The following is a 26,072-nucleotide window of genomic DNA, read 5'->3' on the forward strand; positions in this document are numbered from 1 at the left end:
GTAATCCCAGCACTCTGGGAGGCTGAGGCAGTGGATTGCTTGAGTTCAGGAGTTCAAAACCAGGCTGAACAAGAGCAAGACCCCTTCTCCAAAACTAGCCAGAGTGAGAGTGAGACCCTGTCTCTAAAACTAGCCGGGCATTGTGGCTGGTGCCTGTGGTCCCAGCTACTCAGGAGGTTGAGGCAAGAGGATCACTTGAGCCCAAGAGTTTGAGGTTGCTGTGAGCTATGATGCTACAGCACTCTACCCAGGGAGTAAGTGAGCTCTGTAAGCGAGCCTGCCTGCCATCAGCTCCCCCCGAGAATCTCTATTATAACACTTATAGAGATCAAGTCATGTGCAGCTGCAGCTTCTGTGACAAAGTGAGACTCTGTCTCAAACCCAACCCCCCCAAAACCTCCCAAATCCGAGTTCCCAGTCATGATGGGATGGGAGGTTGGACACGCTTCATCCTACTTCCTTCCTCGCTAACCCCCAGGCAGCTCTGTTTAGAGCCAGCTCGTGGGAAGACTTGCTCTAAGCTGATTGCAACCAACCTTCTGACTGCCCCTTCCTTTTTGTAGTTTTAGCACAACTGACCAGCATTCCCTCCTGATAGGAGGCTACTGGCCATACGGTGGTTCTGGCCTGTCTACACAGTATGCACTTTTTGGTGTCAGAGGACCAAGGACTTTACCCTCAGATCATGCTAACGTCACGTTTGTTGAACATGGGTCCCATGAAGGAGCATGAAGCTGAATAGCACATGTGCATGTTTCTCCTCTCATAAATATTCATAACTCCTCCTACAACTTGTTAAATACATATACTCAACCACTCCACCCAGCATAAACTCCTGTTCCCTTTACAGTCCCCAGGAAGTGCTCATTTCCAGCTTCTGGCATGAGGCTATGTGTCCCAGCCTCTCAGAACGGCCACTTGCAGCCTGAAATACTTTTTGAGAAATAAACCTTTCCTTCCCAAATCTATGAAGCTCATCATTTTTCAGTTGACACTGTTAAAGTTCAAGCTCCTTCATGACTATCATCTGGCCACTGCCCACCCCAAGCATTGTTTTATCTCTTTCCTTTTAAGCCCTTTCTTCTTGAGCCACATCTTATCACCTCCCTCCCAAACACTGGATCCTGTGCAAAGGCTCTTCTCTTGTCTGGAATACCCTATCTGGAAAACTCCTATTCATCCTTTAATACTCAGCTGAGAATTCCATGATACAATTCCTCCTTCCCCAACTGTTATGCCCAGATAACTCAGTAGTGAAATTAAGTAATTAAAAATAAAAATAATTCAAACAAAGCTGTTAGAACTTCAAATTATCCTGAGCCTTGAAAAAAATGTGACTGTGCAACTTGAGTCCTGTGCAGCTGCAACTTCTGCCATTTTTTTTTATAAATAATCAAGACCAAACAGCACCAGAGACTCCCTCAGACCATTACCCCTCCTTGTCTTCCTTGACATACAGAATCTGTACCCAACCAAAGCACTGTGGCATATGCACTCTGTCTTGCGTGGAAAATGCAATCTGGCTGGAACTTCTCTGTCTCTGCCTGTGTATCTGAAACCTTCATTTCATTTTGGAACACTAAGCCCATTCTTTCGGACTTGGTGCTTCCCTGGGTGGATATCCTCAAGCTTTGTGCTCAAACTCCCTATTTAATCATATTTTCTAAATCTCATTATTTAAGGTTGACACAGTTCATCAACAAATATTTACTGAGCTAGGTGCTAGCTAGTAGCAGAGATAAAAAAGACCATCCCTGACCCTGAGGACTGATCTCAACTCCAGATGGCAGTGTGGGAGGGAGCACGGAAAGGGGCCTAAGCAGGAAGGAGCAAAGCAGAGTTTCGGGAAGGCTCTGCACACTGTCCAAAGAGGTGAGCAGGGTCAGCCAGGAAAGGTGGAGTAAGGAAGGGAGGGAAGGGGCCTTCCAGGCAGAGGCCCGAGGACCGGAAGCTTCAGGGCACATCCAGGAGTCACATCAGCACAGAGTGTGAGTCAGTCCCTTCTCTGTGTTCTAAAGTGGCCTGACTATGCCTCACTGAGGACACTTTCCATATAGACCCCACCAAGCCCACTGAGGAGGCACTGTCTCACCTGCCACAGCCCTTGGCACTCATTGTCCCCATGTGATTGATATTCAGGCTTCTTACATATACGCCTGCTTCTTCTCTGGCCCTGGGATCTCTTTTGGCCTGTGTATGGGGCAGCCGTGGAGCGTCAGGGGGCAGGTAGCGTCTTTGGGAGTAGCTCTCAGCCAATGAGGTCCTCACCCATTGGGTGGGGCCACTTTAAAGTTGTTCCACACTGCCCAGGTGCAATTTTAAATGGAAGCAAGGGTGATGGGCAGATGCCTTGAGTCAGAAAAGGACTTCTTTTTTTCCTTTTTTTTCTTAACTGTCAGTCTCACTTGTGTATGAGTAATAGGACTTCTTAAGTCCTTGTCAGCTTTTGAATGGTATATTGTATCATGCTAAGGGAACATTCATATGCAACTATTTCCATTATATTGAATTCTTAAAAAAATAAAGAGTGGATGTTGAATTTTTAGATATGATTACATAATTTTTCACCTTAGAAGACCTATTACTATGATCTAATGTATTAATGGACTTTCTAATATTGAACGATCTTTGCATTCCTAGTATTAAACTCGACCTGGTCAGGCTTTATTGTTCTTTTGAATTATAATGGAGTATAATAATAGATACAATAATAGAATAATATATAATATAATAATAGATGGAATACTACATTAATAATAGAATTATTATTCTATTTTTGGATGTAATGTTGAATCTTCTTTGCTGATGTTTTATTTCAGAATTTTTTTTTTTTTTGTAGAGACAGGCAGAGACAGAGAAGTTCACTGTACCGCCCTCCGGTAGAGAGCCGTGGCGTCACACGGCTCACAGCAACCTCTAACTCTTGGGCTTACGTGATTCTCTTGCCTCAGCCTCCCGAGCAGCTGGGACTACAGGTGCCCGCCACAAGGCCCGGCTATTTTTTTTTTTTTTTTTTTTTGTTGCAGTTTGGCCGGGGCTGGGTTTGAACCCGCCACCCTCGGCATATGGGGCCAGCGCCCTACTCACTGAGCCACAGGCGCCGCCCTTATTTCAGAATTTTACTTTAACATCCATAGGTGAGATTGGTCTATTGTGAAATGTTTCTCACAGAGGTTTCTAGAGGAAGTGCTTGTATTATCTACTTTTGGGAAATCATTAAACTTTGCTTAAAATAAATGGGAAGTAGAGTTGCATAAATAAATTCAACCTATATTTACTGCCTGAGTTAGAAAAGCAGAACCATGTCTATCATTGTTCTAAATAGCATTTAAGCATGATATTATGTTTTTTGCCAGCAATTACAGGAGTCCCATTTGAAATCGGGGGGATTTCATATAAAATGTAATTGGAGAAAAATAATTTGTGCATAGAATTGGAATCTGAAGAGAATGAAAAGTGGAATGTCTTAAAGAAATTATTTTGTTGGCAGGAGGCAAATGAAAACAAAAATCATTCCACTGAGATGAGACATCTCAAAGCTAGTTAAGTATCACCATTTTTAGTTCTTATTTACTGATGTTTGATTTCTCAGAAATCATTGCAGTTGTCATCATCACCATCACCATCATCTTCATATATTAGCAACTGCCTTTAATTCCACGCTTGCTCTGTGCCAGAAACCAGTGGGGTATTTTACAGATATCTTATGATTTAATTCTTAGAACAGCTTTGTAAGGAGGCATTACTGTCTTCATGTTACAGATGAGCAGACTGAGGGTCTGAGAAACTCAATCAATGGCCTGAAATCATACAGCTAATCAGCAGCACAGCTGGGATTCAAACCCAGGGTCTTTGAGGCTAAAGCCCATGTCTTTAGCCTCTAGACCAACATTTTTCAACCTTTTTAGTCTCATGGCATAGTTAAACTTCCATGGTACACTTAAATGTTGATCCAAAAAAAGAATAAAAAAATGAATATGCTTCCTGTGCTTTGAATGTCTTTCAAAAATTATTTAATTAATGATCTTTAAAAATTTTTGCAGCCCACCCAAGATCCTCTCACGGCACACCAGTGTGCTGTGGGACACCAGTTGAAAATTCCTGCTCTAGAGTCAGTCACTGCTTTTGAGAATGGGAAGAAGTCTGGCCTGGGGCCTGGAGTTGTCATGCCTCATGTCTAACTGAACCAGCACAGGCATCCCATTTTATAGATGAGCAAACCGAGGCTCAGAAATAGGAGGTAACTTATCTGCAGTCACATAGCTTGTGTGTGCAGGTGTGGGATTCCAACCCAGGGCCACCAAGCTCGGAGCCCATTCTGCACTACCTGAAGCCTTCTATTCTGGGAAGAAGATGTAGATTCCATAGAAGAGATTCACCTAGAGGACCTCGCAGGGATTGGAGGCCAGGGGAGAGGCCGGTGCACAGGTCTGGGCCCTGCTTTCTGGCTTGGGCAATGGGGCAGATGATACAGCTATTCACAGAATGAGGAAATACAGAAGAAGCAGAAAGCTTGGGTGGGCAGAAGTGACAAGTCCTATCTGTAGTTTTGTGTTTGATATGCCCACAGGCTGTGCATGTGGAGGTGCCCAGGAGACAGCTGACTTCCAGGTTGGAGGCTGAGTAGAGAGGGGTGGGCAGAACTTGGTGTGGGAGGCATGGCTGGAGTCCTAGGACTGCATGAGGTCTCTCAGAGAGACAGAGCACAGTGGGCAGAGCCAACAGCTTGGAACAGGACCTGGAAGGACACTGGACCTTTCTGGGTTCGCTGGAGGATGCACAAAGCACAGAGTAGGAGAATCAGGAGGATTTCACCTGTGGAAGTCAAGGGAGCAAGGTGTGAAAAGGAGGAAGAGTCCCAGAGAGCAAAGGGTGAGGTGAGAGCTGGCCAGAGAGGACTCAGTGCATCCTGTGAAGTTAGTCCTAACGAGTCCATCAGTGAACTTGGCAAGGAGAGTTGTGTAGAGTAGAGGGGCAGAAACCAGACAGAAGAGACTGAGGATTGTGGGAGGTACAAAAGAGCATGCCTGTGTCTGGGTGGAGGAGAGGCTTGGAAGGGTGGAATGGGGAGGTGGGGGCCTGTTCATGTGAGTAGTGGTGTGGGCAAGGCACTATTCTTGTACGGGGAGAGACCTGAGCATACAGATCTCAATGGAAAAGAGGAAGGGAGGGAATGGAGACAGGATGAAGAGGAAGAAAAATAGACATGCATCAAGAGCACAATACCTACAAGGCACTGACGCAAAAGAGTCAAACCTCTTGACAACTTCATGAGATTAGCGGATTAATTTGACAAATAATTATTAAATGTCTATGATATGCCAGGCACTCTTCTTGAATCTGATGATACACAGTGAACAAGACACAAAAATCTGGAACTTATCTTCTCTCGGGGGCTGGGGGGAGAGCAAGATATGTGTTGGGGGAGGAAAAATAATATGGAAAAACATTAGTCAGGATAAGAGAAAAGAGTAATGAGAGGGTGCTGTTTTATACAGGGTGTTCAGTGAAGGTGACAAGTGAGGCAAACCTTAGGGAGGGGCCATGGAAGTCATGATAACAGGCAAGGAAATTGGTAAGGATGGGTGGGATGCTGGTTAGTTCACAGTATGAATGTGCTCAGCATAAGATCATTTCAACCTTCAACTGTTTCCAATCAAATTACACATAGTCACCAAGCACATAATATGGAGCCAGGCACCTGTGAGCACCAACGAAACAAGGATGAATGGGAGAGCTTAGTGTTTCCTGGAAGACGGAGATTTGGAAACAGACCGTGATAGTGTGGGGTGGTAAGTATCATAATATAGGGTGGGTTGTTCAAGAAGCTCTGAGATTGTACAGGAGACGGGGGCTGAGATAGCTTCAGAGATGAGAGGACATCTGAGCTGGATCTTGAAGAATGGGTAGGAGGTTGCTAGCAGGAAGGAATTTACATCTATGAGGTGCTATGTGACAGGCAATTTTCACATGCAATCTCATTTAATTCTCAGTAAAGTCCAGCATGGTTATTATGAACGTTTCCCCATTATGGCTACTGAGGCTTAGAGAAGTGAGATATGCCCAAGGTCATACAGATGTTAGAGATGGGTTTCAAAACATGATAATTTTTATTCTCATACTTTCTTCAAGACACTATAGCACCCTAAGAACCTGATAGACCAATGTTTGTAAAGACACTAAGCAGTGCAAGATCATGACATGCTTGGGGTCAGCTGGGAAATGTTACTTTTCATACTATGCCATGTGCATAAAGGGGACTGAAGACAGTGCATTAAGTGGTGGCAGAGATTGGGGACTTTGCAGGTGATTTTCTTTTCTTTTCTTTCTTTCTTTCTTTTTTTTTTTTTTTGACATTAAAAGAAGATATTCTGTTGTCTCTTAGCTTCCATTATTTAGGGCAAGAAGTCATCTGTAATTCCCAGAATATGGCATGTTTTCTATGGCTACTTTCAAGATACACACACACACAAACCCCATACATACATACACATATCTTTTGTTTTTCAGCAGGGAACTAGTAAGCAGCCTCTGAGATGACCTCCATTTATGGTATTTTCACTTTTGTGTGGTCCTCTTCCCTTGAATGTAGGATGGACCTACAGACTTGTTTCTAAGGAATAAAGGACAATATAATGTCACTCCTGGTATTAGATTACAAAAGACTGTTGTTTACATCTCAGGTGCTTTCATCTTCTCTTCTACTTACCTGTTCTGAGGGAGGTCAACAGCCTTGTTGTGAATTTCTCTAAGTAGGGCTGATAGCAAGCAACTGAGGGAGGCCAACAATTGCTGAGGAAATACGGCCAGTAAATAGCCATGTGAGTGAGCTTGGAAATAGACCCCTCTGCCTCTGTCAAGCCTTCACTTGAGACCACAGTCCCAGCCCACAGATTAAATGCAGCCTTGGGAGAGGCTTTGAGCAATAGGTGCCCAGATAAGCTGAGCTGGATTTCTGCCCCACAGAAACTGCACTGGTAAACTGACATCACATTCTAAACTGGGCCTGGAATTTCCCACAGGTACCCAATTGCCATAGATTATCTTCGCTCCCTTTAGACCCCACAGACAGCATCAAAGGCATCAAGGAAATGAAGCTTACTTTGGAATATAAGTAGCTTATAATTATATTTTTTCCCCTCAAGAGATATATTACTGGAAAAGTCTGTTAGTCTCCATTAGCTACTCCTGCACAGTGTCAAACTACATTAGGAGTTTCTACAAAGAGACTCAGTTCAATTCTTGAATCAATAATCCTTGATTTATTTTTCCATAGAATGAAAGCTCTGTTTAAATTAGAGGGCTATGGTGGGAAAGAAGAGTAGGACTTATTTGCCGAGGTCCCAAGAGATCAGAAAATTTCACTTTCATTAAGAGAAAACTTCATGCTGAGCAGAGCTATCATATGATGCCTGGATTTGCTAGTGGATGTAGGAACAGCCTGGATCAGGAATGTTGTGAGTATGACCCAAGCTGTATATTAATTTATTAGCTCAACAAATATTCATTCTACCTGTTTCAGTTAAGAATCCTGTAAGTAAGTGTAGAATTGACTAGCCCTGGTTTAAACTAAAAGGTATGTTTTCCCTACTGAATAAAAAATTTTGGAGGCAGTGATTTCTGGTCTTGTTTCATTGTCTCAGTAGTGCAAGGTTCAGCATCTCTCTGATTCTCTTGCCTTTTCCTCATGGTTGCAAGATGGCCACCATAGCTCCAGATGTCACATGTGCGTTCAAGGTGAGGAAAAGACAGTGTCAGCTGTACCTATCCGTTTTCCATGAAAGGAAAAACATCCCTAGAAATCACTGGTATGCTGGTACATCTTCAATTACTGGCATTTTTGAGGAGAGAAGTAAGGAAGAAAGTCCTAATATTTAGCAATTGCTAATTTCTATATATAGTCCTGTCATTTCTGATTTCATGCAACCAACATGGCATTGCTGACTACAGAGTTGGAAGCAAAGTCAATAGCACACTGTTACTTAGGATTTCTACCACATCCATGGTGTAAATGTAAAATCCTCAAGGGCACAAATAATAGTAAACTGTTGTAAAATAATTAGAAAATAATGAATTTTGTCCATTTATTATTTTTAAAAATATATATTTTAATTACATGCCAATATACTTTTATATTTTTAATTAACAATGTGTTTAATAACCAACAGAATTGCAGAATTCCTGAACAATGGGCAATCAATTCTCATGGTCTGGTCTGAACTGGCCCCAGCACATCATTGCCACTATGTGTAAACATTTCAGCTAACCTTCCACTATGTCTCCCTGGCCAGGACAAAGTCTCATGGCCACCCCTACCTGAAAGGGAGTCTGGGAAGGGAAGAAACTATTCTGGTTTCTATAATGGCATATGGCCAGGGAGAAGGGGGGCTGGGAGGGGCAGTTGGGCCAGCCAACCCACAGTGGTTGATCTATAATTTGACCAACTGCCTAGGACAAAACTGTGCTGGATGTTTGGAGCCCAGCTATGAGCAAGGCAGTTTCCATTTCTGTTCTCATGGGGCTTTTATTCTAGCAGCAAGAGACAGATTTTAAAGAAATAAGTATAATTTTGATGAAAGCCAGAGGGAAGTTCAGGATGCTGTGAGTATGTGTAACGGGGAGGGGACCTATGTTATTGTATCTTTTTAAAAAATTGTTTCATAGCAAATTTCTAACAAAATTAGAAGCATAAAGCAACACACACATTGCTTACCTCTGTTTCTGGGAGGAGGTTGACCACATTTTAGTGGGGTCTTCTGCTTAGGGTCTCCCCAGCTTCACTTGACATGTCAGCTGGGCTGAGTCCTCCTCTGAGACTTGACTAGAGAAGAATCTTTTTTTTAATCTGTTGATCAAGGGTGTTGGCAGAGTTTGTTTTCTTGGGTCTGCATGACCGAGGGCCCAGTTTTTTGCTGGCTGACACCTTCTAAAATTCCTTGCCAGGGTCCCCACACCCTCCCCAAGGCCCTCTCTCAGCCTGATGGCTCACTTCTACAGAGCCTGCAAGTGGGGCCTCTCTCTTCTGTCTGCCACAGTGGAGAAATCATGCTAAGGCAACATGCCTGGAAAGTGACATCCTATTGCCTTTGCCATATTCTGTTGGTTAGAGGTGTCAGTAGGTCCACCCTGCCCACAAGGAGGGAGGACTTATACAGGGTATGGACTTATACAGGGAATCACTTTGAGGTGTTGTCACTGTTGTACTTGAGGGGTCAGTAGGAGTTGGCCAGGCATAGGTATAAGAGTGTGTCAGCAGACTGGGTGGCAGGGGATGTTGTGCAGAAGCCTAAAGCCTGGAATGATGTCCTCTCACTCACTGAGATTTCCTTTTCTTGATCCCTGAGTCCATCCCCAGACCACAGTGGGGCCTGAGCTGGGGACAGGTAAGGAAGCTTCTCATGTCCATCAGCAAATTTGTTTGGGCAAATCAGATTAGGAGCCAGGCTTTCGGTAGTGTGTGTGTGTGTGTGTATGTGTGAGTGCATGCATATGTGAAAGCTAGGGTGTGTGTGAGAGAGTGCAGGAGTGTGTGTGAGACAGTAGGAGTGTGCAAGCATATGTGAAAATGCAGGGGTGTGTATGTGAGAGGGCAGGAGTGTGCATGCATGTGTGAGAGTGAAGAGGTGTGCATGCATGTATTAGAGTGCAGGAGTGTGCACGCATGTGTAAGAGTGCAGGTGTGTGTGTGTGAGAGTGCATGAATGGAGGAGAGTGTAGGAGTGTGTATGCATGTGTGAGGGTGTAGGGGTGTGTGTACGTGTGTGACAGTGCAGAGGAGTGTATGAGAGAGAGAGAGAGCACAAGAGTGCGTGTGTGAGAGTGCAGGGGTGTGTGTGAGGAAAGATGGAATGGGGTCTGACCTAGCTACCATCAAGACGGTATCTGTTCATCCATCCATGCTACTATATCCTGGTGTGCCTTCAGGGTGCCAGGTCCTGTTCTGGGCACGTAAGTGAAACAGAGGGGCACCTGCTTGTCCTAGGGAGGCCCGCTTCACTAGGGGAGAACCCCTTGGACAGAACTGATGCTGAAACTGGGTGGCCCTGAGTACTCTGGGAAAGCCGAGGACTGTGACAGAGGGTGGGGAAAGGACTCAAGATGATTTTACTTTCACTTGAGCAACTGTGAGGCTTGGGGGCCCGTTTACTGGAAGGAGAAAAATGTCGGTGAGCAGGTTGGGGCCCTGATAAGCACTTTTTTGGAGATAAGAAGTCTGAGATGCCTCCTGGCCCCCAACTGGGGATCTGGCAGGCACTAGAGCTTGAGGATGGTTTTCAGGGCCTGGGAGAGAAGGAAATTTCCTGATGAGAGTGTCCATGGTGCAGTGGCTCAAGCCTGTATTCCCAGCATTCTGGGAAGCCAAGGCAGGTGGATTGTTTGAGCTCAGGAGTTGGAGACCAGCCTGAGTAAGAGACCCAGGTCTCTACCAAAAGCGAAAAAAACTGAGGCAAGAGGATTGCTTGAGCCCAAGAGTTTGGAAGTTGCTGCAAGCCATGGCACTCTACCCAGGGCCACAAAGTGAGACTTTGTAAGAAAAAAAGAAAAAAAAAAATAAATAAAAAGAGTGTCCATAGCAGATAGTGGGCATCTTGCATGAGCCAGAGCCAGGAGCCTCGTAACATGCACAGTTTGGGCAGAGAGCCGGGGTGCAGCTAGTGAAGCAGATAGAAGCTCAGAGTGTGGAGTCATATGATGCAAGAAACTTGAATAAGAGAGGAGAGAGGTTTTAGAGAAGACGGTACCAATCTTGGATATATGGGGGTGACAGGTGCGGACTAGCAAGAGCACAAACACTGAGGCAGGACAGGGAAACAGTCAACGTTCCCTTCTGGTCCCTTTCTTGTGCACTGAAATGAGGAGAAAAGTACCTGGTCCTTCAGGGAGGAACCAAGTTTGCTTCCATTCCGCTTCTGACGTGCACCGTCCCAGGAAGAGGTGAATGGGTGGGACTTTATTGGCTTCGAAGGCTGGTGGTCTGGCTCTTTGGGCCTCAGTTTCCCTTTCTGTAAAGCAGGCCTGTTTTTCGCCCTCTGCCCTGACAAAGACAAACCTGAATTCTGGCTTTGGGATGATCACAGCCTGTTGAACTGACTCCTAAGCGGATGTTCAGGGGGACCTTCCCCAAGCGAGCGTCGGTCCAACTCCAAAGTCCGGCCTGCCAGAAGGACCCACAAGCCTGTCCCCAGCACAGCCCCGCCCAGCCTCCCTTTGTTCCTCAGGCCCCACCCCCTCGGCTTGCTCCCTCCCCATTGGCTGGGGGGCGGGTCTTGGGCTGATGCTGCGCAGGGCGGGGCTGCGGGCGGAGACGTGTGCGCCTGCGTGGTGCTCGCTAGCCCGCCAGTCGCGGTCTTGTGCCGGCTGCTACCTAGCGCCCCGAGCCGGAGCCGGAGCCGGAGCCGGAGCCGGAGCCGGAGCCGGAGCCGGAGCGCCGAGACGGGCTGAGGCGGCGGCGGCGGCCCCGCCCCGGGGCTCCATTGTTGAGGCCGCTGCGGCTCTGCGGGCTACTAGGCTGCGCTCCCCTCGGCGAGGCGGCTGCCTGAGGTGAGGCGGCGGGCGGCGGGCGGCGGGCGGCCAGGGTCTCCGGGTCGGGCGGGGTCCGGGTTCGGGACCGGGTCTCTGGACCAGGCGAGATGGGTCGGACCGGGGCGGTGGGGGGGTCGCAGCCCCGGGCGCCCGCGGGACGGGACGCGGGGTCGGGCACCAACCGCGCATTGTTTCGGCCTCGGGGTAGCACCAGGGGTTTCGCGCCTGCTGCACCCTTGCATGGACGCGCGCGTGGGCCTGGCCACCCTGCGCATGGGGGCTGTCTTGGTTCTCCCTCCCCCGCGTGTGACTGGTTCAGTTTGTGATTGATGGAGACTTCGTGGGCTCGTTCCTGTCCTGCTGCGGTGTGGCCGGCTCCCTGTGTGTCACCCACTCCCTGTGTGTCACCGATGGTGACTGTGTGGACCTTCGCGCGTGGGGGGTTTTGGACACTGTGCGATCAGAGACTCCGTCTCCATCGCCCTCCTCCTCTGGTGTGGCTGGCTCAGCGAGTGTCATTGAGGGTGACAGCGTGGACCTGCGCGCGTGCGGTCCTGGTCTCCTGCCCCCCTTGATTTATCTGGGTGTGACCCCCCTTTGGGCGCGGCCCGCCCCCTTGCGCACGTGTGTGGATGTTGGGAGGCTCGTGTGTGCGTGTATGTTGGCGGGTCCGTGTGTTCACATGCGAGGGTTGGGGATCCGTGTGTGTGAGTGCATATGTTGGTGGGGGGGTCTGTGTGTGGGTGCGTGTGTGTAGGGGGATCGTGTATGCGTGTTTGGGAAGGTCCGTGTGCGTGCGCACTTATGTGGGGCCCGTGTGTGTTGTGAGTCCGTGTGTGAGAGCGCGCGCGCGCGCGTGTGTGTGTGTGTGTTGGGGGGTGTCCCTGTGTGCGTGCGCATGTCTTGGGGCCTGTGTGTGTTGTGTGTCCGTGTGTGAACGCGCGCGCGTGTGCTGGTCTCGGTGCACGCAAAGTGCTCCCAGCGGTGCGCTGGGGGCGCAGCTGGCGTGGCCGGACTGTAGACCCGCTCTGCAATTTACTGCCCTTGCCAAAGCGCAGAGTGGGAGCAGCCGCTTTCCTGACCCTTGCCGGCTCGGCCCGGGAGCGCGGGCTGTCACCGCGCCCGGGGACCGCGCTTCAGGCCGCTGTGCTTCCTGCTTGGGCTGTGGGGCTCGGCCAGCCCGGAGCCGCCTCTGATTGGACGGAGCAGAGCCCCTCTGCCCCGCGCTTCTTGATTTCTTCCGTTAGGATTGGGAAGAAAAAAAAATCTGGAAAGCCAGATTTAATTTTGTAGCTTTCAGTGCCTGGAGAGTGGAGGCAACTCTCCCAAGAATTTGGCGGGCTGGAAAATGCATTTGAAGCAGGAGAATCTACACCCACGGACTGAGGCCGAGGCAGTTACAGTTAGAGGTCAGATTTATGAAGGGAGAGCTGGGGTGAGGTCTCTGGGTGGGGAAACTTAACGCAGCTTGACGGCAGCTAATGCTGCCTAGTAGACTCTATATCAAACTTTTGAAAAACACCTATTGTATCCCAAGAATGATTGTCCTACCTAGGGAATACAAAATCAAGCTGGATAGTTTGTGTTACAGCAATAGGCACAGGAGCCCTAATAGCCAACCTGAACTTCTTTCTGAACAAGAGATCATATATAAAATAACAGAGATACAAGATGAAACCATGCTGTCTTCAGCTGTCCCACTCTACATCCATACTTGTCACACAGTCTCCCAGTATGCTCCCACCACCCTCCTGTCACTCAGCTGCTGCTGACCCATTTTTCTAGCCTTGATTTAGGTGGGACCTTCTCTCTGAAGTTTTCCCTGGTCTCCTTAAGGAGTTTATGGTCTTCAAGGACAGAGTGGGTTTGGGCAATAAGTGGTTAACCATAACACAGCTTGAAAAACACTCTGATAGAGGTAGGCACAGTTTCTGCATCATGCTAAATGAGAGGTCTTTTTTTGTATACCATGAATCCAAGTATTCAGGTTATTTTAAATTTGTAATTCTTTGACTTTACAAAGGACTTTTAGATTAATTTTTTCTATTATTTACTAATGTTTGTTGCATAGTGCAGAGTGGTTAATTAGAATTTATTGGGTCTACTTCTGGTGCTTGAATTAATTTACCTTTTTTTCTGGAAGGCAGTCTCTCTGGCTTAAGTTTCCTCCCCTTTGAGAGTCTTAAACTAGATCATTTCTAATAATATTTTCAGCCTTAAAGCTTTTTTTTTTTTTTTGAGACAGAGTCTCACTATGTTGTCCTCAGTATGAGTGCTGTAGCATCGTAGCTCACAGTAACCTCAAACTCTTGGGCATAAGCGATTCTCTTGCCTCAGCCTCCCAAGTAGCTGGGACTACAGGCGCCTGGCTATTTTTTTGTTGTAGTTGTCATTATTGATTGGCTGGTTCTAACCTGTGAGCCTCAGTGTGTGTGGCTGGCACCCTAACTGCTTAGCTATGGGTGCCAAGCCAGCCTTAAACCTTTAATTCAGCCAAACACAGCAGAGAAAATTTCTGCTGGTGGTAATGGTATAAATAATGAAGATCTCTGAAAATGTGGATCCTAAAATGGAAGTTCTTTTTCTTCTTCCTTTTTTTTTTTTTTTGTTTTTTGCTTTTAAAAAGTTTAATTGTATGGCTATGTATTGTCTCAGAGTTAAGGACCAGTGCCTATGATGGGACCTTAATAAACTTTTTGGTAATGTCTTGAATATTCTTTGTAATTATGTTTTACTCGTGACACTCCCGCTATCAAATTGGTTTTGTTTTTTCATTAATAAAGTTGAATGAAGATACTCTAGATGCTCTAACAAATTACCACAAATGTAGCAGCTTATAAAACAAGACAAATTTATAATCTCACAATTCTGTAGGCTGCCCTCCTTCCTGGGGCTTCTGGGAAAGAATTGCTTCTAAGTAATTCACATTGTTAGCCCAATGTAGTTCCTGGCAGCTGTGGGACTGAGGTGCCTGTCCTTTGCTGGCTGTCAGTTGGGGCTGCCCTTGGTTCCCAGAGGCCTTTTTCTGGTCTTTTTGTGTGGTCCCTTCAGCTCGGAACCAGCAAGGACAAGGACCTGCTCAAGCTCTCAGATTTTAACTTGTCTCTGTATTTTTTCTTTACCACTCAGAGAAAGCCTTTCTAACTGAGATCTGTAGCAAAGTCCCTTTTACCACATGATATGGTAGTCACAGGTTTCAGGGATTAGGGAATAGTCATTTTGGGGGGCCATTCTCTCGCCTACCACAATTTCTGATCTTATAAGCAGCCTGTGAAGTGGTTATTGTTACCCTCTATTAACAGATAACATAAACTAAAGCATCACAATTTTGGGCAAAGACAAGACTGTTGCTCCGACTCCTTGCTAAGCTGTTGGTGAGGCTGATAGCAATGGAGATGAGAGCTGAATTTTGTGTTTTGCCCTGACTATATAATTTTGCTAAGAAGTCATTAGAATAATTCCTCTACTAAAAGAAACACCCATATGGAGAATTTTGGATCTTGTGTTGTCAAGTTTTACTTGAAGGACTCTTCATGGGGTGAAAAGTGTGTGATTCCATCTTCTTTTGTACAATGCAAACAGCTGAAAATTCACACACCTGAGTTTTAGAGAATCTGATTGTTTCAAGGCTGAAGCAAAGTCTGATAAACAGATTTTATACCTTCATGAATAGTCAGGAATTAGATGCATCTTGTGTTCATGGAAACAACTGATATTTAACCAAGTATTTTAAGACCATTTGATCAAGTAGGTATTTTGATAGTTTATCATTAAGAATTTTTTTTCCTGTTCAATAAATGACAAGCTCTGGTTTGATATAAATTAATTGTTAGAATCTGTAATCCCAAGGTTTTTTACCTGGATTTCAGCAGTTTATGAACTCTCTGAAATCCTGTGCAGAAATTTTGGGTGTATGTGCCTATGTGTGTTTATGGGGAAAGGATTTATAGCAGCTTTCCGTATGTTTTCAAAGTGGTCGGATTCCAAAATGTTTAAGAACATAAACACTTAATATGATATTCTTGTTGATCAAGTATCATATTTTGTTTAAAAATTAAATACCCATTTTTAGGCACATAGTTTTAAGAGTCAGAAATTCTACAAGGCATAGAGCAAAAAAATAGCAATCACCTGCCCTACCCTTCTCCACCTAGATTCCTCCTCCCTAGAGGTCACCATTGTTTTTTTTTGAGACAGAGTCTCAAGCTGTCACTCTGGGTAGAGTGCTGTGGCGTCACAGCTCACAGCAACCTCCAACTCTTGGGCTTAACTGATTCTCTTGCCTTAGCCTCCCAGGTAGTTGGGACTACAGGCGCCTGCCACAATGCCCGGCTGTTTTTGGTCATAGTTGTCATTGTTGTTTGGTGGGCCTGGGCTGGATTCCAACCCACAAGCTCCAGTGTATGTGGCTGGTGCCTTAGCCACTTGAGCTACAGCTGCCGAGCTGAGGTCATGATTTTTAATGGTTCAGCTCTCCCCTAGAGTGTGTGTGTTGGGGGAGGGGAGAGAGAGAGAGATTCTACTGTGGAAGAATAGGATTCAGGTCACTCACCCTACCCCTCTTCCTCTTGCTCTCCCAGAGTAGTAGATGCAGTGTCATAGTATATAGTACAATACTGTATGCATTGAGTATTTGTATTGCCTGGTTCTGGCCCAGAGCTCCTAAAACCCTTGTAATTTACTGAATGATAGGGGTGATAGGAACACTTTTGTTACCATATGCATTTGATCTTAGTCCCCAATTCCTATCATGAGAGCTTCTAAGACTCTTGGAATCCTCAGAGTGATGAGAGTGTCTTTTGTATGATAATGGGATGATTGATAGCTAGGGGCCTGAAGACAGATTCAGTACTGGGGCTGGTCCCCAGAAAGGCCAAGGCAGGGTGGAAATTTCAGCTGTACCATCTAACCTCCTCAGAGGTGCTGGAGATAGAGTTAGTCATCATTGGCCAGTGATTCAATCCAGCCTGTGTAATGAAAACTCCATAAAACCCCTAAACAAAGGGTTTGGACAGGTTCTGGGTTGGTGAATACAGGGAGATGCTGGGAGGGTGGCACACCCAGGGAGGGCAGGGAAGCCCCACACACCCTCTCCCATTCCTTGCTCTGTGCATCTCTTCCATTTAGCTGTTCCTGAGTTGTATCCTTTTTGATAAACCAGTAATCATAAGTGAAGCGTTTCCCTGAGTTTTAGCAAAATTATTGAACCTAAGGAAGGGTGGATGGTATCTCGGTTTGATAGTGGTTGGTCAGAAGTATCAGAGGCTGAGACTTGCTACGAGCATGCGAACAGAACTGATTCATAGGATGTCCAGTTGGTGTCAAAGAATGGTTGGTGTGGGGAAAAAATACCCCTGCATTTGGTTTCAGAAGTCCTGTGAATTGAAACATCATAATTATTTTAAAAGTTTTGGTTAAATAGATATGCAGCAACACTTAAGATATAAATATTATTTACAACAGAAATATTGAGTCTATTTGAATTGTATATTTCCTTTCTTTCATAGTTTTTTCTTTTTTCTAGAGTTAATAATTGGTTTGTTTTGCTTGGTTTCCTTCATACCTGTCATTTATAGGCAGGGAGGTGTAACTCTGCTCTGGATACATCAGATGTGCAGTAATTTTTCCTGCACCCCTCTTTCTTCCTGCTCTACCCTAGATGGGTCCTTTTCTAGGCCTTCTGCTCATTTGTTGTCCTCTTAATCTTCCTTGTCACCCTGAGGATTCCTTTCACCGCTTTCTTGGATTGGATTCCTCCTTTTAAAGTTTTCTGTCTTATTTTGGTTGAGCATATTCACCCGTAGCTTTCTAAAAAATAATTTTTTTTTTTTTTGAGACAGAGTCTCACTATGTCACCCTGGATAGAATGCTGTGGTGTCACAGCTCATAGCAACCTCTAACTCTTGGGCTTAAGTGATTCTCTTCCATCAGCCTCCCAAGTAGCTGGGACTACAAGGCGCCCACCATAACGCTCAGCTATTTTTTTGTTGTAGTTGTCATTGTTGATTGGCAGGCCTGGGCTGGGTTGGAACCCGCCAGCCTCGATGTATGTGCCTGGTTCTGTAACCACTGTGCTACGGGCGCCGAGCCTAAAAAATAATTCTTTTGAGATCTTGTATAGTGCTTGAATATTTTTCTCTTACATTTAGTTGATGGTTTGGTTGTGTATAGAATTCTGGGTTAGAAATAATTTTCCTGTGAAATTTTGAGATCACTATTCAATTGATGTCTAACTTCCAACATGACTGTGGAAATGTACAAAGTCATTCCTTTGTGTGTGGCTTGTGTTTTGCTCCATGTAATCTTTTAGATTCTTGTTATTCCTGGTGTTTGGAGACTTCATGATGGTAACACCATGTGTGAGTCTTGTTTTTATTTATTGTGTTAAAAACTTGGTGGTCCTTCTGAACGTGTTTCTCTAAATGTCTGCAGTTTTTTTCTCTGTTTTCAGTTCTTTGTCTTTGTGTTGTCCTTTTGGGGAAGATTTCCCTAACTTTTTCTCTAGATGCTTCTTTGAATTTTTTATTGCTATCATATTTTTAGTTTCAATAACTTTTTATAGTTTCTGGAAATATTGACAAGAAATACCATCCTTGTTTCAAGGATGTGATCAGATCTTTTTTTTTTAGCTATTCTAATTTATTTTTAAATTGACAAATAAAAATTATGTACATTTATGATGTACAACATTGGGGAATGGTTAAATCAAACTAATAAACATATGGGTTACCTCACATACTTAGCATTTGTGGTGAGAACATTTAAATCTCCTGTCTTAGCAATGTTCAAGTATACATATTTTGTTATTAACTATAGTCACTATGATCTAGAGCAGTTTTTCAGCTTTTTTTTTTTTTTTAATCTCCTGGCACACTTGAACCTATAGTTAAACTTCTATGGCACACTTAAATTATGTTGACAAAAAGAGTTAAAAAAGGAAGATACTTACTGTGCTTTGAACTTCTTTTGAAAATAATTTAACGAATGAAAATAATTGTAACGAAAAATTTAAAAATTTTCATGTCACATGTAAGATCCTCTGACAGCACACTAGTGAGAAGCGCATACCAGTTGAAAACTACTGATCTAGATGGATCTCCAGATTTGGTTTTATTTTGTTTTACATCTTGGAGGGAAGGGTTACTTTCTAATGGCTTCTCACCTTGACTTTTTAATGAAACCTAAAGTATTGGATAACAGTATCATGACACTACTGTAGTGTGAAGGGAATATTACCTTTCAATCCATTATCTACTCTGTAATATGGAGAAAAAAAAAATAACCTTTAGTCCTCAGAGGGTTTAGACCGTAGCCTTTATATGTCTGTGCTTGGACAGCTCAGTTTAAAACATTTCTTTTTCTTTTTTTTTTTGGCCAGGGCTGGGTTTGAACCCACCACCTCCGGCATATGGGACTGGCGCCCTACTCCTCGAGCCACAGGCGCTGCCCAAAACATTTCTTTTTCATCATGGCCATGTTGTAGCTAATTTTTGTTCTTTGCTTTGTGTACTTAAGATTGGCTGCCTTGGGTATTTTTTTTTTTAAGGTGAATTTTTATTTTTTTCTTTTTCTTTTTTTATTGTTAAATCATAGCTGTGTACATTAGTGCAATCAAGGGGTACAATGTGGTGGTTTCATATACATCTGAAATATTCTCATCAAACTGTTCAATGTAGCCTTCATGGCATTTTCTTAGTTATTGCATGTAGACATTTGTATTCTCCTTTCAGTAAGTTTTGCCTGTACCCATTCTAATATGTACCCTAGGTGTGGCCGCACCCATTACCCCCCCTCCACCTTGACCTCCCCCCTCCCTTCCCCTTCCTTGTCCCTTTCCTCAGTCTTGTGCTATAGTTGGGTTATAGCCTTCATGTGAAAGCTATACTTTAGCTTCATAGTAGGGCTGAGTTGGATACTTTTTCTTCCATTCCTGAGATACTTTGCTAAGAAGACTATGTTCCAGCTCCATCCATGTAAACATGAAAGAGGTAAAGTCTCCATCTTTCCTTAAGGCTGCATAATATTCCATGGTATACATGTACCACAATCTGCTAGTCTATTCGTGGGTCGATGGGCATTTGGGCTTCTTCCATGACTTAGCAATTATGAATTGGGCTGCAGTAAACATTCTGGTACAGATGTCTTTGTTATATTGTGATTTTTGGGTATATACCTAGTAAAGGAATTACAGGATCAAATGGGAGGTCTATCTTTAGGTCTCTAAGTATTCTCCAAACATCCTTCCAGAAGAAATGTATTAGTGTGCATTCCCATCGGTAGTGTAGAAGTGTGCCCTTTTCTCCACATCCACGCCAACATCTGTGGTTTTGGGATTTTGTTATGTGGGCTACTCTTACGGGGGTTAGGTGATATCACAAAGTAGTTTTGATTTGCATTTCTCTGATGATTAAGGATGATGAGCTTTTTTTTTCACGTGTCTGTAGATTGTGCGTCTGTCTTCTTTAGAGAAGTTTCTCTTCAAGTCCCTTGCCCACCCTGAGATGGGATCCCGTGTTCTTTTCTTGCTAATACATTTGAGTTCTCTGTGGATTTTGGTTATTAGACCTTTATCAGAGGTATAACCTGCAAATATTTTCTCCCATTCTGAGGGCTGTCTGCTTGCTTTACTTAGTATGTTCTTGGCTGTGCAGAAGCTTTTTAGTTTGATCAGGTCCCGGTAGTGTATTTTTGATACTGCTTCAATTGCCTGGGGAGTCTTCCTCATCAAATATTCACTCAGGCTGATTCCTTCAAGAGTTTTCCCTGCACTTTCTTCAAGTATTTTTATAGTTTCATGTCTTAAGTTTAAATCCTTTATCCAGTGAGAGTCTGTCTTAGTTAATGATGAAAGGTGTGGGTCCAGTTTCAATCTTCTACAGGTTGCCAGCCAGTTTACCCAGCACCATTTGTTAAATAGGGAATCTTTTCCCCATTGAATGTTTTTAATTGGCTTGTCAAAGATCAAATAATGGTAAGTAGCTGGATTCATCTCTGGTTGCCTGTTCTGTTCCAAACATCTACTTCTCTGTTTTTGTTCCAATGCCATGCTGTTTTGATAACTATTGATTTATAGTACAGTCTCAGGTCTGGTAGTGAGATTCTTCCTGCTGTGTTTTTATTGCTGAGTAATGTTTTGGCTATTTGAGGTTTTTTCTGATTCTATATAAAACGAAGTATTCTTTTTTCAAGATCTTTAGAATATGACAATGGAGCTTTAATAGGAATTCATTAAAATTATATATTGCTTTGGGTAGTATAGACATTTTAACAACGTTGATTCTTCCCAGCCATGAGCATGGTATGTTTTTCCATTTGTTAACATCTTCAGCTATTTCTTTTCTTAAAGTTTCATAGTTCTCTTTGTAGAGATCTTTCACATCCTTTGTTAGGTATACTCCCAAATATTTCATCTTCTTTGGCACTACTGTGAAAGGAATGGAGACCTTTACTGCTTTTTCGGCTTGGTTATTGTTGGTATATACAAAGGCTACAGATTTATTGGTGTTGATTTTGTAGCCTGAGACATTGCTGTATTCTTTGATCACTTCTAAAAGTTTTGTAGTAGAATCCCTGGTGTTTTCCAGATATACGATCATATCATCTGCGAAGAGTGAAAGTTTAATCTCTTCTGACCCTATGTGGATACCCTTGATCGCCTTTTCTTCCCTAATTGCAATCGCTAAAACTTCCATTACAATGTTAAAAAGCAATGGAGACAATGGGCAACCTTGTCTGGTTCCCGATCTAAGTGGAAATGATTTCAGTTTAACTCCATTCAATATGATATTGGCTGTGGGTTTGCTGTAGATGGCCTCTATCAGTTTAAGAAATGTCCCTTCTATACCAATTTTCTTAAGTGTTCTGATCATGAAGCGATGCTGGATATTATCAAAAGCTTTTTCTGCATCAATTGAAAGAATCATATGGTCCTTATTTTTTAGTTTGTTTATGTGCTGAATTACATTTATAGATTTACGTATATTGAACCAGCCTTGAGACCTGGGGATAAATCCCATGTGGTCGTGGTGTATAATTTTTTTGACGTGTTGTTGGATTCTGTTTGTTAGGATCTTATTGAGTATTTTAGCATCGATATTCATTAGTGATATTGGTCTATAATTTTCTTTTCTTATTGGGTCTTTCCCTGGTTTGGGGATTAAAGTGATGTTTGCTTCATAGTATGTGTTGGGTAATATTCCTTCTTTTTCTATATTTTGGAAGAGGTTTGGTAATGTAGGTACTAGTTCTTCTTTAAAGGTTTGGTAGAATTCTGACGTAAAGCCATCTGGTCCTGGGCTTTTCTATTTAGGGAGATTTTGTATAGTTGATGCTATTTCAGGACTTGATATAGGCCTGTTCCACATTTACACTTCATTCTGGCTAATACTTGGTAGGTGGCGTACTTCTAGGTATTGGTCAATTTCTTTCAGATTTTCATATTTCTGAGAGTAGAGTTTCTTGTAGTATTTGTTAAGGATTTTTTGAATTTCTGAGGGGTCTGTTGTTATTTCATCTTTACCATTTCTGATTGATGAAATTAGAGATTTTACTCTTTTTTTCCTAGTTAGGTTGGCCAAAGGTTTATCTATTTTATGATCTTTTCAAAAGACCAGGTTTTGGATTTATTGATCTGTTGTATAATTCTTTTGTTTTCAATTTCATTTAATTCTGCTCTGATTTTGGCTTTCTTTTCTTCTGCTGGGTTTGGGGTTTGAGTGTTCTTCCTTCTCCAGTTGCTTGAGATGTCCCATTAAGTTATTAACTTCCTCTCTTTCCGTTTTGTTGAGGAAGGCTTGCAGTGCTATAAATTTCCCTCTTAGGACTGCCTTTGCAGTATCCCAGAGGTTCTGGTAATTCGTGTCTTGATTGTTGTTTTGTTCCAAAAATTTGGTGATTTCCTTCTTAATCTCATCTATAACCCATGTATCCTTCAGCATAAGGTTGTTTGGCTTCCATGTTCTTGTATGGGTATGCAGGTTCCTGTTGTTATTGAGTTCAACTTTTATTCCATGATGGTCTGAGAAGATGCAAGGAATAATTTCTATTTTTTAAAATTTGCTGAGGTTAGATTTTGTGGCCTAGGATGTGGTTGATTTTGGAGTATGTTCCGTGGCCTGATGAGAAAAATGTGTATTTAGTTTTGTTGGGATGAAATGTTCTGTAGATGTCTGTTAAGTCCAGATGTTGAATGGTTTAGTTTAAATCTAAAATTTCTTCTTTTTTGGAGGATCTATCCAGCACTGCTAAAGGGTTGTTAAAATCTCCAACTACTATGGAATTGGAGGAAATCAAGTTGCTAATGTCTGTTTGAGTTTCTCTTATAAATTGAGGTGCGTTCTGGTTGGGTGCATAAATATTAATAATTGAAATCTCATCATATTGAGTACTACCTTTAACAAATTTGAAGTGTCCATCCTTATCCTTCCTTATTTCGGTTGGTTTAAAGCCTATTGTGTCTGTGAACAGGATTGCAACACCTGCTTTTTTCTGCATTCCATTTGCCTGGAATATAGATGATCATCCCTTCATCTTGAGTCTATATTTGTCTTTTAATGTAAGATGCGATTCTTGTGTGCAGCAGATATCTGGCTTGAGTTTTTGTATCCAGTCCGCCAACCTGTGCCTCTTTAGAGGACAATTTAAACCATTCACATTAATTGAGAATATTGATAAGCCTTTCGAGAGTCCGGTGGACATTTTTAATCCTTTTGCGACTGTGGAAGTTGGAATTTGATCAAAATTTTCTGGATGGGTTTACTTAGGATTACGCTGGTCTTTATGGAGGATAGGTCTGAGGATATCCTGGAGAGCTGTTTTAGTTATGGCAAATTTCTTCAACATGTGAATGTCATTGAAGTATTTAATTTTTCCTTCATAAATGAAACTCAGTTTAGCTGGGTACTGGAACCTGGGTTGAAAGTTATTTTGTTTTAGGAGATTAAAAGTTGATGACCATCCTCTTCTAGCTTGAAAGGTTTCAGCAGAGCAATCTGCAGTTATTCTAATATTCTTGCCCTTGTAGGTGATGGTTTTCTTTCATCTGGCTGCTTTCAGAATTTTCTTCTTCATATTAACTTTAGTGTAGTTGATTATGGTGTGTCTGGGGGATGTCTTATTTGGGTTGACTCTTGCTGGAGTTCTGAAACTGTCTGCTTTCTGAATTTCAGGATATCTTGGCATGTCTTGAAAGTTCTACTTCATAATATCATGGAGAAGAGACTCTGTACTTTGTGAAGCCACTTCGTTGCTTTCAGGGATCCCTATAAGACGAATATTGATTTTCTTCGAATTATCCCAGAGCTCTCTGAGAGAGTGATATGTTTTTGTCCTCCATTTCTTTTCTTCTTTAAGGGTTTTGGAGCATTTGAAAGCTTTGTCTTCAATGTCAGAAATCCTTTCTTCTGCTTGCTCCATTCTGTTACTGAAGAATTCTACTGTGTTTCTCAGATCTTTGAGGGCTGCAACTTCTTGTCTCAATGTGTGAAAATCTTTGGTCATTTGGTCTTTGAATTTGTTGAATTCTTGAGATATCTTTTTGGTTACTGCTTGGAATTCTGATTCGATCTTATTTGTATCCAGATTCTGAGTTCGATTTCTTACATCTCAGCTATTTGTTTGTGCATGGGATCTTGTGCTATGTCTGTCCCATTGATCCTTGGGGGAGTTGATCTACTCTGATTATTCATATTGTCAGATTTTTTCTGTTGAATTTGCCTCATGATTGTTTTTCTCTGTTGCCTCTGGCAGTCCTCAGAGTTGGGGAGGTGTTTCTCCAAGATTAGACCCCAGCGAGATCACTCTATTGTTTCCGGATCTTTGTAGGGAGGGACCCTGTGTAGTTCCTGTGGGGCTGCCCCAGCCAGGGAGTTCTGGTTGTGGAAGCATCTCTGGAGTGTGACACACTCAGATCCAGCAACAGGGTGGGAGGTTGTTGTGCAAGGTTCTGGGAGTGTCTGGCGCCCAGTGACTTTCGCACAGAGAGCCCAATTCTCCAGCAGTCTCTGGGCAGGAGAAGGGCTCTGCGCAGGTGCAGGGAGGGCTCAGGAGGGCACGCGGCTAGCAGAGTCCCTGGCCAGATGAGCGGACCGGTGTGGAGGGAGAGAGGGTACAGGAGGGAGGATGCAGGTTTGTGTGGCTCCCACAGTTCCTGGTCAGGGCATGAGGAGGCCCAGTGGCACAGGCCGCGGTTCGGGGTCGTGGCACAGCTCTTATGGAGGTCTGGGTGGCGCCTAGCCCACGAGTTTGAGGTTGCTATCAGCTGTGACACCACGACACTACCCAGGGCAACAGTCCAAGGCTCCAGTGTGCCAAAACTGGTCTCACTCTGCCCCTGAGGGTTAAGGCTGTAAGGCAGCTCAGTCCCCACCTTTAGGCTGCTCAGTCACTAGGTTACTAGCTCTCACCCGATCCTTGCTCTGCGACCCTGAGGGCGGAGCTTGCCGGGGCAGTTCTCTCACAATGGCTCCCTGCGGCCCACAGCCGAACACTATTAGCTCCATCCAGCTCAGCAGCTCAGTCTGGGGCCCTAGACAATGCCCAACTTTCTCTGTATTCCTGCTGAAGCTCTCCCCAGGGCAGTTCAACTGAGTGCCAAGTCCAAAAACACTGAAACAGTTCACAGGTAAGGCCTTTCCGGTCTGCAGTCTCACTCCTGCTTGTACTTACGGCTGCTGGCGGGATTAGGTCGATCGAACACCCACAACCACTTGCCAGTTTCCCACTGTTTTTGTCCTCCTCTTGGGGTCCAGACATCCCTTGCTGACTCCCTGTATCCTCAAAGCGATGATTATAGGCAGATCCCACCAGCCAGAGATGCCTGGAGTCTTATGTCCCCAGACTCACCGTTCCCTGTTGCAGGGAGTCTGTTACTCGGCCGCCGTCTTGGATTCATCCCCCCCCCCACACTTTTTTTTTGAGACAGAGTCTTAGTCTGTCATCCTGGGTAGAGTTCCATGGCGTCACAGCTCACAGCAACCTCAAATGCTTGAGCTCAAGTGTTCCTCTTGCCTCAGCCTCCTGAGTAGCTGGGACTACAGGTGTCTGCCACAACTCCAGGCTATTTTTAGAGGTGGGGTCTGGCTCTGGCTCAGGCTGGCCTGGAACTCCTGAGCTCAGGCAATCCACCTGTTTCAGCCTCCCAGATTTGTTAGCATTACAGTCATGAGCCACTGCGCCTGGCCTACCTTGAGTATTGTGGACAGTAGGGCCATTATGAAGTTCAGCCTGTGCATGTTTCTTTTTTTTCTGTCAGCCTAGCACCCTTGTAGTTGATTTTGGAACCTAGAGTTGCTGGGGGCAGTCCTTGTTAGGTGGAGACAGGTAGTTTTGTGAATCTCTCCTCCTTTTTTGATCATTTTCTAACATAACAATTATTAAGAAAAGGAATCAGTAATCATGAATTCTTGTTCCAGAGGAGGCACAGCTAGGTTTGGGGGCTGTCACCTATGGAGTAGGAACCACTGCCTTCTAGAGGGTGTTTGATGAATGGAGATTAGTGACAGGTGTCCAAAGAGGAAAGAAGAATGTGACGAAAATTACTTTAGAACTAT

The 26,072-nt window shown here is 44.0% G+C and overlaps 1 protein-coding gene and 1 long non-coding RNA gene across 3 annotated transcripts in view; one reads left to right on the forward strand and one right to left on the reverse strand.

The window, feature by feature from the left end:
• Nucleotides 1-5,200: 5,200 nt before the first annotated feature.
• LOC128568900 (uncharacterized) lies at nt 5,201-11,186 on the reverse strand. Its single transcript, XR_008375244.1, has 3 exons — nt 11,051-11,186; nt 8,714-8,821; nt 5,201-6,613 (listed from the first exon to the last, which is right to left on the reverse strand). It is a non-coding gene; the product is annotated as an uncharacterized LOC128568900 (long non-coding RNA).
• A 225-nt stretch (nt 11,187-11,411) lies between these two features.
• AFAP1 (actin filament associated protein 1) overlaps nt 11,412-26,072 on the forward strand; it is a 205,069-nt gene continuing 190,408 nt past the window's right edge. For both annotated transcript variants that reach the window (XM_053566739.1, XM_053566740.1), the window contains exon 1: nt 11,412-11,541. The gene's annotated coding sequence lies outside the window, so the exon portion shown is untranslated. The remainder of the gene's footprint in view (nt 11,542-26,072) is intronic.

The sequence above is a fragment of the Nycticebus coucang genome, chromosome 17, assembly GCF_027406575.1.
Source record: "Nycticebus coucang isolate mNycCou1 chromosome 17, mNycCou1.pri, whole genome shotgun sequence".
NCBI classification, from domain to species: Eukaryota; Metazoa; Chordata; class Mammalia; order Primates; family Lorisidae; genus Nycticebus; species Nycticebus coucang.